This window comes from Cibotium barometz, chromosome 12 (assembly GCF_041138505.1).
Source record: "Cibotium barometz isolate CiBa-2024 chromosome 12, ASM4113850v1, whole genome shotgun sequence".
NCBI classification, from domain to species: Eukaryota; Viridiplantae; Streptophyta; class Polypodiopsida; order Cyatheales; family Cibotiaceae; genus Cibotium; species Cibotium barometz.
In genome coordinates, this window is record NC_141057.1 from 28,563,761 (window position 1) to 28,578,710 (window position 14,950).

Below are 14,950 nucleotides of genomic sequence, written 5' to 3' on the forward strand. Positions count from 1 at the left end.
GCATTTGGCTTCAACCAAGAAGGCACGTGTGGAGCTAGTTCAGTAAGATGACATAAAGGAGGCATATAGAGTTTCAATTGTGTTGAAAATCCATATGATGAATTGTGAGCCTCCACACTCATAAGCATGACTTACATTTAATTCTTGTGTCCTCGTTTTTTGGTTTTCTTTGAAACCATGCAAAATTTAACATATTCTTAGCTAGGTTTTGAATTTTTTGAATCCTCTCAATTTACATAGTTATTAATTATGTGTGGAGAGGTGAAAGGTCCATGATTACTAGTACACATTACTAGGCATATAGAGTGTCAATTGTGTTGAAAATCCATATGATGAATTGTGAGCCTCCACACTCATAAGCATGACTTACATTTAATTCTTGTGTCCTCGTTTTTTGGTTTTCTTTGAAACCATGCAAAATTTCACATATTCTTAGCTAGGTTTTGAATTTTTTGAATCCTCTCAATTTACATAGTTATTAATTATGTGTGGAGAGGGTGCCTTTAAAAGGCTCATGGAAAAGAAGATAGTGGAGGTCTATACAAACTATGTCATATTTTGTTGCATTTAGATAGTGGAGCTCTATACAAACCATGTCATATTTTATTGCATTCACATTGTTAGTGCCTAAAACTACAACCTTGAAGGAAAACAAAAAATGGATCTTTACAATTACTTTAAAGACATAAGTGTATAATTGTTCTATTTATCCACTGATTGAGAACGCTCGAGCCTTACAAGATAGATAGAAGGAGAAAAGATTGCAAGGATCTTACCCGCTTGCACCTCAAGCCACTCTTGATAGAGTAAATATCTCTTGTGAAGAGCTAGAGTCCTCACCTCCTTTTTTATCACCACAAATGAGCTTTGCAAAAGTAAAGAGAAAGTGAGAGAGAGCTACAAAAAGCTCAACCTCTACTTCGATGCCACAGTAAGCGAGGACCTCAAAGTAAAATAAGAGAAGGATAGAGGAAAAATAGAACATACACCAACATGTCATCACTCACCCACACAATCTCTAGGTATGCATGTAATAAAGAAGAAGAGAAACCATACAAGCAACTTCAATTACAATAGCAAGAAGACTCCAACTTAATTGTGAGAATGCGATTATTATTTCTTTTCTCATTAGTCTAAATGTCTTATACAAAACTCATTTGTACAATACCCTGACCACCCAAGTAATGTATGGAAACCTAATGAGTTGAGCTAGAATACTTTCCTAGTCTAAATGTACATACTTTACCAGCATTACACAAGTTACGAACTTGGCCTTTGACTATCTTCTGACATTACAAGTGAGAAGCTCGAAGATTTTCCATGATCGTTTTACACGAAGCACATTTTCCCAGTACAAAGATATGGCTTAAAGAAGTTACTGCACATTTTAGAGTAATGTTAAGCAATGTGATAACAATGACTAGTTCTTTGGTTGTCTCATGATGATTTGGTCAAGGAATAAGAGACGGTATGCAACACGTGTAACCAAACTTGACCTAGTCATTAGATTCAATAGTCAATTCATACCCATTTGATCCAGTATCTTTCGTTGCATTCACATCAATCCATGTGACTAAATGCAATATCTCGTGAGCGTATTTACTCAAGGACTTGGAGATAGTAAACGACATGGGTGTCACCCTTTGCTATCATGTGGCTGGAATCTTGATGTTGTAAAAAGAACATCATAGACAGATGTGGCTTTGGAATTGCTTGAAGAATCCATGATATGGCTTTGAAATTGCATGAAGAAGAGGAGCTAGAATACCTTAGGAGTGAGAGAGAGAGGGGGGAAAAAAGAAAGCCTTATACAAAAAAATTAATATATAGGGCCAAAGTAAACCTTTAGAAATGGGAGATTATTTGACATGAACCACACGATTTGACCTCCTTACCCGTGTTTCAATGGAGAGGTGAAGTGCTACAATGTCCAAGCCCCGTCCAATCTAATATTGACTTAGTATCTTATCCCTTGACTCTGTGGGGAGCAGAGAACCCCGGAATCAGTTGAATCAAAAATCGGATTGAATCATAAATAAAGAGACTTAACAAGAATTTTCGTATTGATAGGAACATGGATCGAGGTCGTCGTGGAAGAAATGTTAACCCACAACTCGATGAAGAAGAGCTCGACCAGGATGTTCATAAAACTCTTCATAGTTCGCAGCCTGGACCTTTCAAAGGTGAAGGGGAAAACTTGGGCGAGACTGTGGAGAAGTGGATCGAATCAATGGAAGAATACTTCGATGTCACCGGGTACAATGAGAAGAGAAAAATAGCTCTTGCAAGGCTGAAGATAGTGGAGACAGCTAGAGTGGCATGGAGAAACCACTGCGAGACAAACCGTCTCGACCGAAATACCCAAACCTGGACTGATTTACGGATCCATTAGTCCAGCCTATAGTCCCATGGGTTAGCCAACCGCCCAACCACTGTAATGATGGGATCCAATTGGGAATTTTGTTAGGTTTTGTCCCGGGTACCAAGGAAAAGAGTTCCCAGGCCCCCTAGCCAGAAGTTCATGCAAACATAAAACTAGTCACACCACTTACGCACCTAATATGAAATTGCCTTTTTCTCAGCATCAGCTAACTTTAAAACAATCCTTAAATGAAACCATTATGTCATTGAACACTATCCTCAAAATCTCTGGTTGAATCCATATTTCTAATCATTCATTCATCGGTGTACTTATGGCATCATCGGTGTACTTATGGCATCAATTGGCAACTAGAACGCTCACCACCTATTCACTCAGGGGCCTTTTTGATAATTCCTAGCTCATAGTAACAGGCAATATATTCACATAACAAAATGGAATCTCCATGGAAGATCAGCAAGATCAACCAATAGATCCATATAAAAGAGCCATGGACTCATCCGTTGAGGACCAGCAAGGTCAATCAACCAGATCCATGTCCGGTTTCAGAAAACAACTCTTACTCCTTATTCCAATATCTTCCACGATGCACGTGTGTGTATCTTCAACGACCGAGAGCCCGAGCACCGTATGGTCAACACCCTCTAGGATCCTTCGTAGGTCACCTAGCGCTTCACTCATAGGCCGCTTCCTTGGTCCCTCATCCACTGTACCGGAAGCCCACCATTTAAATCGAACCGAGGCTGGTCAACAAGACCTCGGCCGACCTTGCTATGCGAGACGTCCTCCATTGACTCTCCCCGTCAAGCAGTTGCAACTTTATCAGTTAGGTCTCCACGACCATAATCACAAGACGGTCAAAATGCTTCCCCAGCATTCTTGACATAAAACAGTCATTTACAAACAGGTCATAAATATAGTTTCTATAATGAAATCATGTCTTTCCAAATTGTTCCACATCAATCCATATTACTTAACCCAATTCCAAATCATATATGTATCCATTCTTGACCAGATACATCATTTTCCATCCCATCACATCGGCGGATTCATTCACTTCACATAACATCCATTCCTATCTTTCTTAATTTACAGTACGTCTCATCACATCCATTTCTCATTATATCTCATTCGTTCACATCTTATATTATTCATTCACATTCTGATGATTCACATGACATCTCATCTCATCCATTCGCTCATATCGACTTCATATCCATTCACATTCGTATTTGCATTCATTATTCCACACACACATCCACATTCGTACATCCACATTCACATCTACATTTATACATCCATTTTCACATCCACATTCATACATCCACATCCAAATCCACATTCATAGATCCACATCCACATCTACATTCATACATCCACATTCACATTCACATCCATACATCCATATCCACATTCCACATCCTCATTCACATTCACATACATTCACATCCACATTCCATATCTACATCCATATCCCCATTCACACATCCACATTCATATTCACATACATCCACATTCACATTCCATATCTACATCCATATCCCCATTCACACATCCACATTCACATTCACATACATCCACATTCACGTTCACATTCACATCTAGACATCCATATCCACATTCCACATCCTTATTCACATTTACATACATCCACATCCACATTCCATTCACATCCAGACATCCATATCCACATTCCACATCCTTATTCACATTTACATACATCCACATCCACATTCCATTCACATCCAGACATCCATATCCACATTCCACATCCTTATTCACATACCCTTATTCACATTTACATACATCCACATCCACATTCCATATCTACATCCATATCCACATTCACACATCCACATTCACATTCACATACATCCACATTCACATTCACATTCTCATCCATACATCCATATCCACATTCCACATCTACATCATTTCTTTCACATACGTATAACTACATCTATTCTTTCACATACATACATCTCCATCTATTCCTCGTTCATTTTCATCTAATTGATTCGTTTCACATCCTCATATCTATTTATAGAATACAAGAGAATTCTTATTTTTGATATAAGACTTCTTTACGCATTTATTTATGCATAAATTCCAATTTAAGGAGACTAACACTTTCAAAATAAAAATCAATCTTTTATGCATCTTCCTATGCATAAATTCATTTTAAATAAGAATGACACTTTTGAATAGAAAATCAAATCTTTAATGTATCTTCCTATGCATAAAATCAAATTGACAAAAATAACTCTTTTGAACTAAAAATAGATTTCTTTATGCATCTTTCCATGCATAAATCCAATTTAGTAAGAATTACACTTTTAGAATAAAATTATTTTCCTATTTATGCATAAAATCATTTATGATGAAAATCACTCTTTTAATATAAAAAAATATCTTTTATGCATACAATCATTTATGATGAAAATCACTCTTTTAATATAAAAGAATTTCTTTTATGCATCTAATTTATGCATAAAATAATTTATGATGAAAGTAACACTTTTATAAAAAAATAATCTTTTATGCATACTTCTATGCATGAAAATCAATTATGATAAAAGTAACACTTTTATAATAAAATAATAATCTCTTATACATACCTTTATGCATGAAAATCAAATATGATAAAAATAACACTTTTACAATAAAATAATAATCTTTTATGCATACCTCTATGCATGAAAATCAAATATGATAAAAGTAACACTTTTACAATAAAATAATAATCTTTTATGTGCATACCTCTATGCATGAAAATCAAATATGATAATAGATTTTCGTGCATAAAGGTATGTATAAAAGATTATTATTTTATTATAAAAGTGTTACTTTTATCATATTTGATTTTCATGCATAGAGGTATGCATAAAAGATTATTATTTTATTGTAAAAGTGTTACTTTTATCATATTTGATTTTCATGCATAGAGGTATGCATAAAAGATTATTATTTTATTGTAAAAGTGTTACTTTTATCATATTTGATTTTCATGCATAGAGGTATGCATAAAAGATTATTATTTTATTGTAAAAGTGTTATTTTTATCATATTTGATTTTCATGCATAAAGGTATGTATAAAAGATTATTATTTTATTATAAAAGTGTTACTTTTATCATAATTGATTTTCATGCATAGAAGTATGCATAAAAGATTATTTTTTATAAAAGTGTTACTTTCATCATAAATGATTTTATGCATAAAATAAATTCTTTTATATTAAAAGAGTGATTTTTATCATAAATGATTGTATGCATAATCATATGCATAAAAGATATTTTTTTATATTAAAAGAGTGATTTTCATCATAAATGATTTTATGCATGAATAGGATGCATAAGAAAAATTCTTTTATTCTAAACTACTAAATTGGATTTATGCATGGAAAGATGCATAAAGAAATCTATTTTTAGTTCAAAAGAGTTATTTTCGTCAATTTTGATTTTATGCATAGGAAGATGCATTAAAGATTTGATTTTCTATTCAAAAGTGTCATTCTTATTTAAAATGAAATTATACATAGGAAGATGCATAAAAGATTGATTTTTATTTTGAAAGTGTTAGTCTCCTTAAATTGAAATTTTTGCATAAATAAATGCGTAAAGAAATCTTATATTGAAAATAAGAATTCTCTTGTATTCTATAAATAGTTATGAGGATGTGAAACGGAACAATTAGATGAAAATGAACGAGGAATAGATGGAGATGTATGTATGTGAAAGAATAGATGTAGTTATACGTATGTGAAAGAATGATGTAGATGTGGAATGTGGATATGGATGTATGGATGAGAATGTGAATGTGAATGTGAATGTGGATGTATGTGAATGTGAATGTGGATGTGGATGTATGTGAATGTGAATGAGAATGTGAATGTGGATGTATGTGAATGTGAATGTGGATGTGTGAATGTGGATATGGATGTAGATATGGAATGTGGATGTGGATGTATGTAAATGTGAATAAGGATGTGGAATGTGGATATGGATGTCTGGATGTGAATGGAATGTGGATGTGGATGTATGTAACTGTGAATAAGGATGTGGATTGTGGATATGGATGTCTGGATGTGAATGGAATGTGGATGTGGATGTATGTAAATGTGAATAAGGATGTGGAATGTGGATATGGATGTCTGGATGTGAATGGAATGTGGATGTGGATGTATGTAAATGTGAATAAGGATATGGAATGTGAATATGGATGTTTAGATGTGAATGTGAACGTGAATGTGGATGTATGTGAATGTGAATGTGGATGTGTGAATGGGGATATGAATGTAGATATGGAATGTGAATGTGGATGTATGTGAATATGAATGTGGATGTGTGAATGGAGATATGGATGTAGATATGGAATGTGGATGTGAATGTATGTGAATGGATGTGAATGTGGATGTGAATGTATGTGAATGTGAATGAGGATGTGGAATGTGGATATGGATGTATGGATGTGAATGTGAATATGGATGTATGAATGTAGATGTGGATGTGGATGTATGAATGTGGATTTGGATGTGGATGTATGAATGTGGATGTGAAAATGGATGTATAAATGTGGATGTTAATGTGGATGTACGAATGTGGATGTCTGTGTGGAATAATGAATGCAAATATGAATGTGAATGGATATGAAGTCGATATGAGCGAATGGATGAGATGAGATGTCATGTGAATCATCAGAATGTGAATGAATAATATAAGATCTGAACGAATGAGATATAATGAGAAATGGATGTGATGAGACGTAATGTAAATTAAGAAAGATAGGAATGGATGTTATGTGAAGTGAATGAATCCGATGTGATGGGATGGAAAATGATGTATCTGGTCAAGAATGGATACACATATGATTTGGAATCGGGTTAAGTAATATGGATTGATGTGGAACAATCTGGAAAGACATGAGTTCATTATAGAAACTATATTTATGACCTGTTTGTAAATGATTGTTTTATGTCAAGAATGCTTGGGAAGCATTTTGACCGTCTTGTGATTAAGGTCGTGGAGACCTAACTGATAAAGTTGCAACTGCTGAGACGGGGAGAGTCAATGGAGGACATCTCGCATAGCAAGGTCGGCCGAGGTCTTGACCAGCCTTGGTTCGATTTAAATGGTGGGATTCCGGTATGGTGGATGAGGGACCAAGGAAGCGGCCTATGAGTGAAGCACTAGGTGACCTGCGAAGGATCCTAGAGGGTGCTGACCATACGGTGCTCGGGCTCTCGGTCACCGAGAGGATACCCACACGTGCGTCATGGAAGATATTGGAATAAGGAGTAAGAGTTGTTTTCTGAAACCGGGCATGGATCTGGTTGATTGGCCTTGCTGGTCCTCAAAACGGATGAGTCCATGGCTCTTTTATATGGATCTGTTGGTTGATCTTGCTGATCTTCCACGGAGATTCCATTTTGTTACGTGAATATATTGCCGGTTACTATGAGCTAGGAAGTATCGAAAAGGCCCCTGAGTGAACAGGTGGTGAGCATTCTGGTTGCCAATGATGCCATAAGTACACCGATGAATGAATGATTAAAAATATGGATTCAACTAGAGATTTTGAGGATAGTGATCAATGACATAATGGTTTCATTAAAGGATTGTTTTAAAGTTAGTTGATGCTGAGAAAAAGGCAATTTCATATTGGGTGCGTAAGTGGTGTGACTAGTTTTATGTTTGCATGAACTTCCAGCTGGGGGCCTGGGAACTCTTTACCTTGGTACCCGGGACAAAACCTTACCAAATTCCTAATTGGATCCCATCCCTACAGTGGTTGGGATCCCATCATTACAGTGGGAACTCTTTTCCTTGGTACTCGGGACAAAACCTAACCAAATTCCTAATTGGATCCCATCACTACAGTGGTTGGGCGGTTGGCAAACCCATGGGACTGGGATGGGGTTAGGCTGGACTGATGGATCCGTAAACCGAGACTCAATTTCTGTTTAGTTCGATAAATGAAGTAAATCTCGGACAAAAAATTGTTCTATGGAAAAAGGATCAACGACTGTGCCTCTCGATGAGGAAAAAAGCATTGGTTTCTATGATCCAAGTGCAATCTGTCCCTTGAAGCTGACTATGGATCTTACGAGCTCGGTCAGATCAGTTCAATTAAGTAAGGCTTTTGACTACGTTAGGGAAAAGCTATCTTGGTGGAATCGCCCATGCTTTCCAGGCAAGAGAAGTTTTTCCAAGTTCGGTTTGGAAGAATCGATGAATTAGTCACCTGTCCGGATATCCGTGGTGGGCAAGGCCCCGAGTGTGGGACCCTGCTCCACGCAAGATGTGCTACTTCCGCTCTGCTAGCACCCCGAATCCATTGCGCGGTGGGGACAGGGATCTTACACATATTGTCCAAGTATAGTATGATAGACTATAATCCTATTTCAGTGCCATTGGAGAAGAACACAAAGCAGATAGAGGTGAGATTTTGGAGGACCTGTGGGTAGATTGATCTACATGATCATTACTAGGCCAGACTTGAGCTATGTTGTTGGATTTGTGAGTCGGTTTATGCAGGCTCCTAGGAAGCCACATGTGGATGTGGCTAGACAAATTCTCAAATACATAATGTGCACAGCTGATTATGAACATTTCTATGAGGCTGGTAGAGAGATACAACTACTTGGATACATAGATGCTGATTGAGCTAGTAGTGTTGTAGAGACCAATAGCTTTATGTTTTTGTTTGTGAGTGCTGCTATGAGATGGAGCGGTAACAAACAATCAACAGTTACTTTATCAAGTATAGGGGTGCTCATATGATATCTTATGAGGTAACTTGGTTTCATTAGCTACTTGGTGATATGGGTGACCACGTGGATTGGGAAGTTGTCATTTATTGTGTGACATGAGTAGCATCATACAACTAGACAGTAACCTAGTGTACCATGCTAGAACAAAGAACATTGAGGTGCATTATCACTTTGTGAGGGACAAGGATCTAGCAAGTGATGTAGATTTGCTATATGTCAGCGCGCACAGAGGATTAGGTGACTAACATCTTCATGAAGGCATTGGACGAAGAGAATCTCTACATGTTTAGGAGCTTACTTGGAGTGCACGGTGTAGTGTTGAGCTCCAAGGGGAGTGTTAAGATATCGAGCTCGACTAATGCTATGGACATTGATGACCCGCCTGGGTGATAACTTCCGCACTTATGCCACTAGCATGGTTGGTGAGATTATGGTTGATATGCTGCCAATGTGAATGATAGACTATGTGATAGCCACTTTGGAGTACTAAAGCTATGGCATAGTTATAGCACCAGCTCATATAGTTAAGTTCACACTATGGACCAACGATTTTATATTATTGTTAGGTGAGTGCTTTCCCTCATAGTAGATACTCTTATCTTTTTAGTTATATGGTTGTAGAGAAGAGAAGAAGATAAAAGAAAATGGGAATAACCTCATTGGTGGATATAATTTTGGTCATATGGTGTCTTTTGGCAGGTACAATTTATCTCTCATGCTCTAAATAGTGTGTGAACTAGGATTCCAACATGGATTGTGTTGAGTGAGGAGCATGTCCGCCATGGCATCTCCATGGGAATGGCCTCATTGGTGGATGGTTGGTCATATGGTGTCCTCTGGTAGGTACAATCTATCTCTCGTGCTCTAAAAATTGTGTGAACTTGCTTGTAAGAGTGGAGTTAGATGAATGCTTAATTTGTTTCTTAGGACAAGCTATGAATTTGGTGGAGCGTTACGTGCACATCTTGGAATTGGAGGAAGCACATCATATCTTTGTCCCCCATGACAAAATACCGTACGGGCATGCCTCTCAATATGGCATGGCTTAGATATGGTTCTTGGTGATGGTTTTTTCTTAGTTTATATTCAATTCTTGTACTCTTTCATGTCTCTCCTTGTACTCTTAGTTTATATTCAATTCTTGTACTCTTTCATGTCTCTCCTTGTAAATGAGATCATCATTGCTAGTGTTTGCACGATGTGCTGGGTGTAAGCCATAGATGTTCCCATTGGAGAGAGCACCTCTTACTTCCATAGGTTACATATTTAGGAGGTGATTCATCTTCCATAGGCATTAAATATGGTCAGTCCATCTTCCACCCTTTTTATTGGTGTGGTGTGGTCGAGTGATCTATGAGATTTATTTCATGTGTTCTTCACCTTCTATGTCCTCATCAAGATGGGCTTGTCCTAGATATGGGATGTGGTACAACACGTATGATGTATTCTAGTTAGGCATCCAATCATCCTTGCTTTTCATTTGATGATGATGATAGTGTGATGAGTGCCATTTTTGAGACCCTTGTGCATTTGGCTTCAACCAAGAAGGCACGTGTGGAGCTAGTTCAGTAAGATGACATAAAGGAGGCATATAGAGTGTCAATTGTGTTGAAAATCCATATGATGAATTGTGAGCCTCCACACTCATAAGCATGACTTACATTTAATTCTTGTGTCCTCGTTTTTTGGTTTTCTTTGAAACCATGCAAAATTTCACATATTCTTAGCTAGGTTTTGAATTTTTTGAATCCTCTCAATTTACATAGTTATTAATTATGTGTGGAGAGGTGAAAGGTCCATGATTACTAGTACACATTAAAGAAGTCCATGAAATGATTTATTTAGTATTGTTTCCATCATGAATTATTTATGTCATTTTTTTCCATGATATGATGAGAAAATGGGATAGGATATGGTAAGGAGAAAAAGTTTTCATGTTGTGATAAGAGAAAGGAATGTAGTGACATGATTGGATGTAGATGATGAGTTCTTAGAGCATTTATTTATCCTTAAAGGTTTGATATTGTGACAACAGAAAGAAATGGAGTGACATGCTTGTATGTGGATGATGAGTGCTCAAACAATTGGTTTATCCTTCCCTAACTACTTAAAGGCTACTACATCCTTTTGAATATTTAGATTATATATATTTTTTTGTTTTGCAAATATCATCATGGTTCCGTCACCTAAGCATGACTTACATTTAATTCTTGTGTCCTCGTTTTTGGTTTTCTTTGAAACCATGCAAAATTTCACATATTCTTAGCTAGGTTTTGAATTTTTTGAATCCTCTCAATTTACATAGTTATTAATTATGTGTGGAGAGGTGAAAGGTCCATGATTACTAGTACACATTACTAGGCATATAGAGTGTCAATTGTGTTGAAAATCCATATGATGAATTGTGAGCCTCCACACTCATAAGCATGACTTACATTTAATTCTTGTGTCCTCGTTTTTTGGTTTTCTTTGAAACCATGCAAAATTTCACATATTCTTAGCTAGGTTTTGAATTTTTTGAATCCTCTCAATTTACATAGTTATTAATTATGTGTGGAGAGGGTGCCTTTAAAAGGCTCATGGAAAAGAAGATAGTGGAGGTCTATACAAACTATGTCATATTTTGTTGCATTTAGATAGTGGAGCTCTATACAAACCATGTCATATTTTATTGCATTCACATTGTTAGTGCCTAAAACTACAACCTTGAAGGAAAACAAAAAAATGGATCTTTACAATTACTTTAAAGAAATAAGTGTATAACTGTTCTATTTATCACTGATTGAGAACGCTCGAGCCTTACAAGATAGATAGAAAGAGAAAAGATTGCAAGGATCTTACCCGCTTGCACCTCAAGCCACTCTTGATAGAGTAAATATCTCTTGTGAAGAGCTAGAGTCCTCACCTCCTTTTTTATCACCACAAATGAGCTTTGCAAAAGTAAAGAGAAAGTGAGAGAGAGCTACGAAAAGCTCAACCTCTACTTCGATGCCACAGTAAGCGAGGACCTCAAAGTAAAATAAGAGAAGGATAGAGGAAAAATAGAACATACACCAACATGTCATCACTCACCCACACAATCTCTAGGTATGCATGTAATAAAGAAGAAGAGAAACCATACAAGCAACTTCAATTACAATAGCAAGAAGACTCCAACTTAATTGTGAGAATGCGATTATTATTTCTTTTCTCATTAGTCTAAATGTCTTATACAAAACTCATTTGTACAATACCCTGACCACCCAAGTAATGTATGGAAACCTAACGAGTTGAGCTAGAATACTTTCCTAGTCTAAATGTACATACTTTACCAGCATTACACAAGTTACGAACTTGGCCTTTGACTATCTTCTGACATTACAAGTGAGAAGCTCAAAGATTTTCCATGATCGTTTTACACGATGCACATTTTCCCAGTACAAAGATATGGCTTAAAGAAGTTACTGCACATTTTAGAGTAATGTTAAGCAATGTGATAACAATGACTAGTTCTTTGGTTGTCTCATGATGATTTGGTCAAGGAATAAGAGACAGTATGCAACACGTGTAACCAAACTTGACCTAGTCATTAGATTCAATAGTCAATTCATATCCATTTGATCCAGTATCTTTCGTTGCATTCACATCAATTGTATAGAACTTAAATTTTTTACAAAGAGAAAAATGAATCCATGTGACTAAATGCAATATCTCGTGAGCGTATTTACTCAAGGACTTGGAGATAGTAAACGACATGGGTGTCACCCTTTGCTATCATGTGGCTGGAATCTTGATGTTGTAAAAAGAACATCATAGACAGATGTGGCTTTGGAATTGCTTGAAGAATCCATGATATGGCTTTGAAATTGCATGAAGAAGAGGAGCTAGAATACCTTAGGAGTGAGAGAGAGAGGGGGGAAAAAAGAAAGCCTTATACAAAAAAATTAATATATAGGGCCAAAGTAAACCTTTAGAAATGGGAGATTATTTGACATGAACCACACGATTTGACATCCTTACCCGTGTTTCAATGGAGAGGTGAAGTGCTACAACGTCCAAGCCCCGTCCAATCTAATATTGACTTAGTATCTTATCCCTTGACTCTGTGGGGAGCTGAGAACCCCGGAATCAGTTGAATCAAAAGTCGGATTGAATCATAAATAAAGAGACTTAACAAGAATTTTCGTATTGATAGGAACATGGATCGAGGTCGTCGTGGAAGAAATGTTAACCCACAACTCGATGAAGAAGAGCTCGACCAGGATGTTCATAAAACTCTTCATAGTTCGCAGCCTGGACCTTTCAAAGGTGAAGGGGAAAACTTGGGCGAGACTGTGAAGAAGTGGATCGAATCAATGGAAGAATACTTCAATGTCACCGGGTACAATGAGAAGAGAAAAATAGCTCTTGCAAGGCTGAAGATAGTGGAGACAGCTAGAGTGGCATGGAGAAACCACTGCGAGACAAACCGTCTCGACCGAAATACCCAAACCTGGACTGATTTACGGATCCATTAGTCCAGCCTATAGTCCCATGGGTTAGCCAACCGCCCAACCACTGTAGTGATGGGATCCAATTGGGAATTTGGTTAGGTTTTGTCCCAGGTACCAAGGAAAAGAGTTCCCAGGCCCCCTAGCCAGAAGTTCATGCAAACATAAAACTAGTCACACCACTTACGCACCTAATATGAAATTGCCTTTTTCTCAGCATCAGCTAACTTTAAAACAATCCTTAAATGAAACCATTATGTCATTGATCACTATCCTCAAAATCTCTAGTTGAATCCATATTTCTAATCATTCATTCATCGGTGTACTTATGGCATCATCGGTGTACTTATGGCATCAATTGGCAACTAGAACGCTCACCACCTGTTCACTCAGGGGCCTTTTTGATAATTCCTAGCTCATAGTAACAAGCAATATATTCACATAACAAAATGGAATCTCCGTGGAAGATCAGCAAGATCAACCAATAGATCCATATAAAAGAGCCGTGGACTCATCCGTTGAGGACCAGCAAGGTCAATCAACCAGATCTATGTCCGGTTTCAGAAAACAACTCTTACTCCTTATTCCAATATCTTCCACGATGCACATGTGGGTATCTTCAACGACCGAGAGCCCGAGCACCGTATGGTCAGCACCCTCTAGGATCCTTCGTAGGTCACCTAGCGCTTCACTCATAGGCCGCTTCCTTGGTCCCTCATCCACCGTACCGGAAGCCCACCATTTAAATCGAACCGAAGCTGGTCAACAAGACCTCGGCCGACCTTGCTATGCGAGACGTCCTCCATTGACTCTCCCCGTCAAGCAGTTGCAACTTTATCAGTTAGGTCTCCACGACCATAATCACAAGACGGTCAAAATGCTTCCCCAGCATTCTTGACATAAAACAGTCATTTACAAACAGGTCATAAATATAGTTTCTATAATGAACTCATGTCTTTCCAAATTGTTCCACATCAATCCATATTACTTAACCCAATTCCAAATCATATGTGTATCCATTCTTGACCAGATACATCATTTTCCATCCCATCACATCGGATTCATTCACTTCACATAACATCCATTCCTATCTTTCTTAATTTACAGTACGTCTCATCACATCCATTTCTCATTATATCTCATTCGTTCACATCTTATATTATTCATTCACATTCTGATGATTCACATGACATCTGATCTCATCCATTCGCTCATATCGACTTCATATCCATTCACATTCATATTTGCATTCATTATTCCACACACACATCCACATTCGTACATCCACATTCACATCTACATTTATACATCCATTTTCACATCCACATTC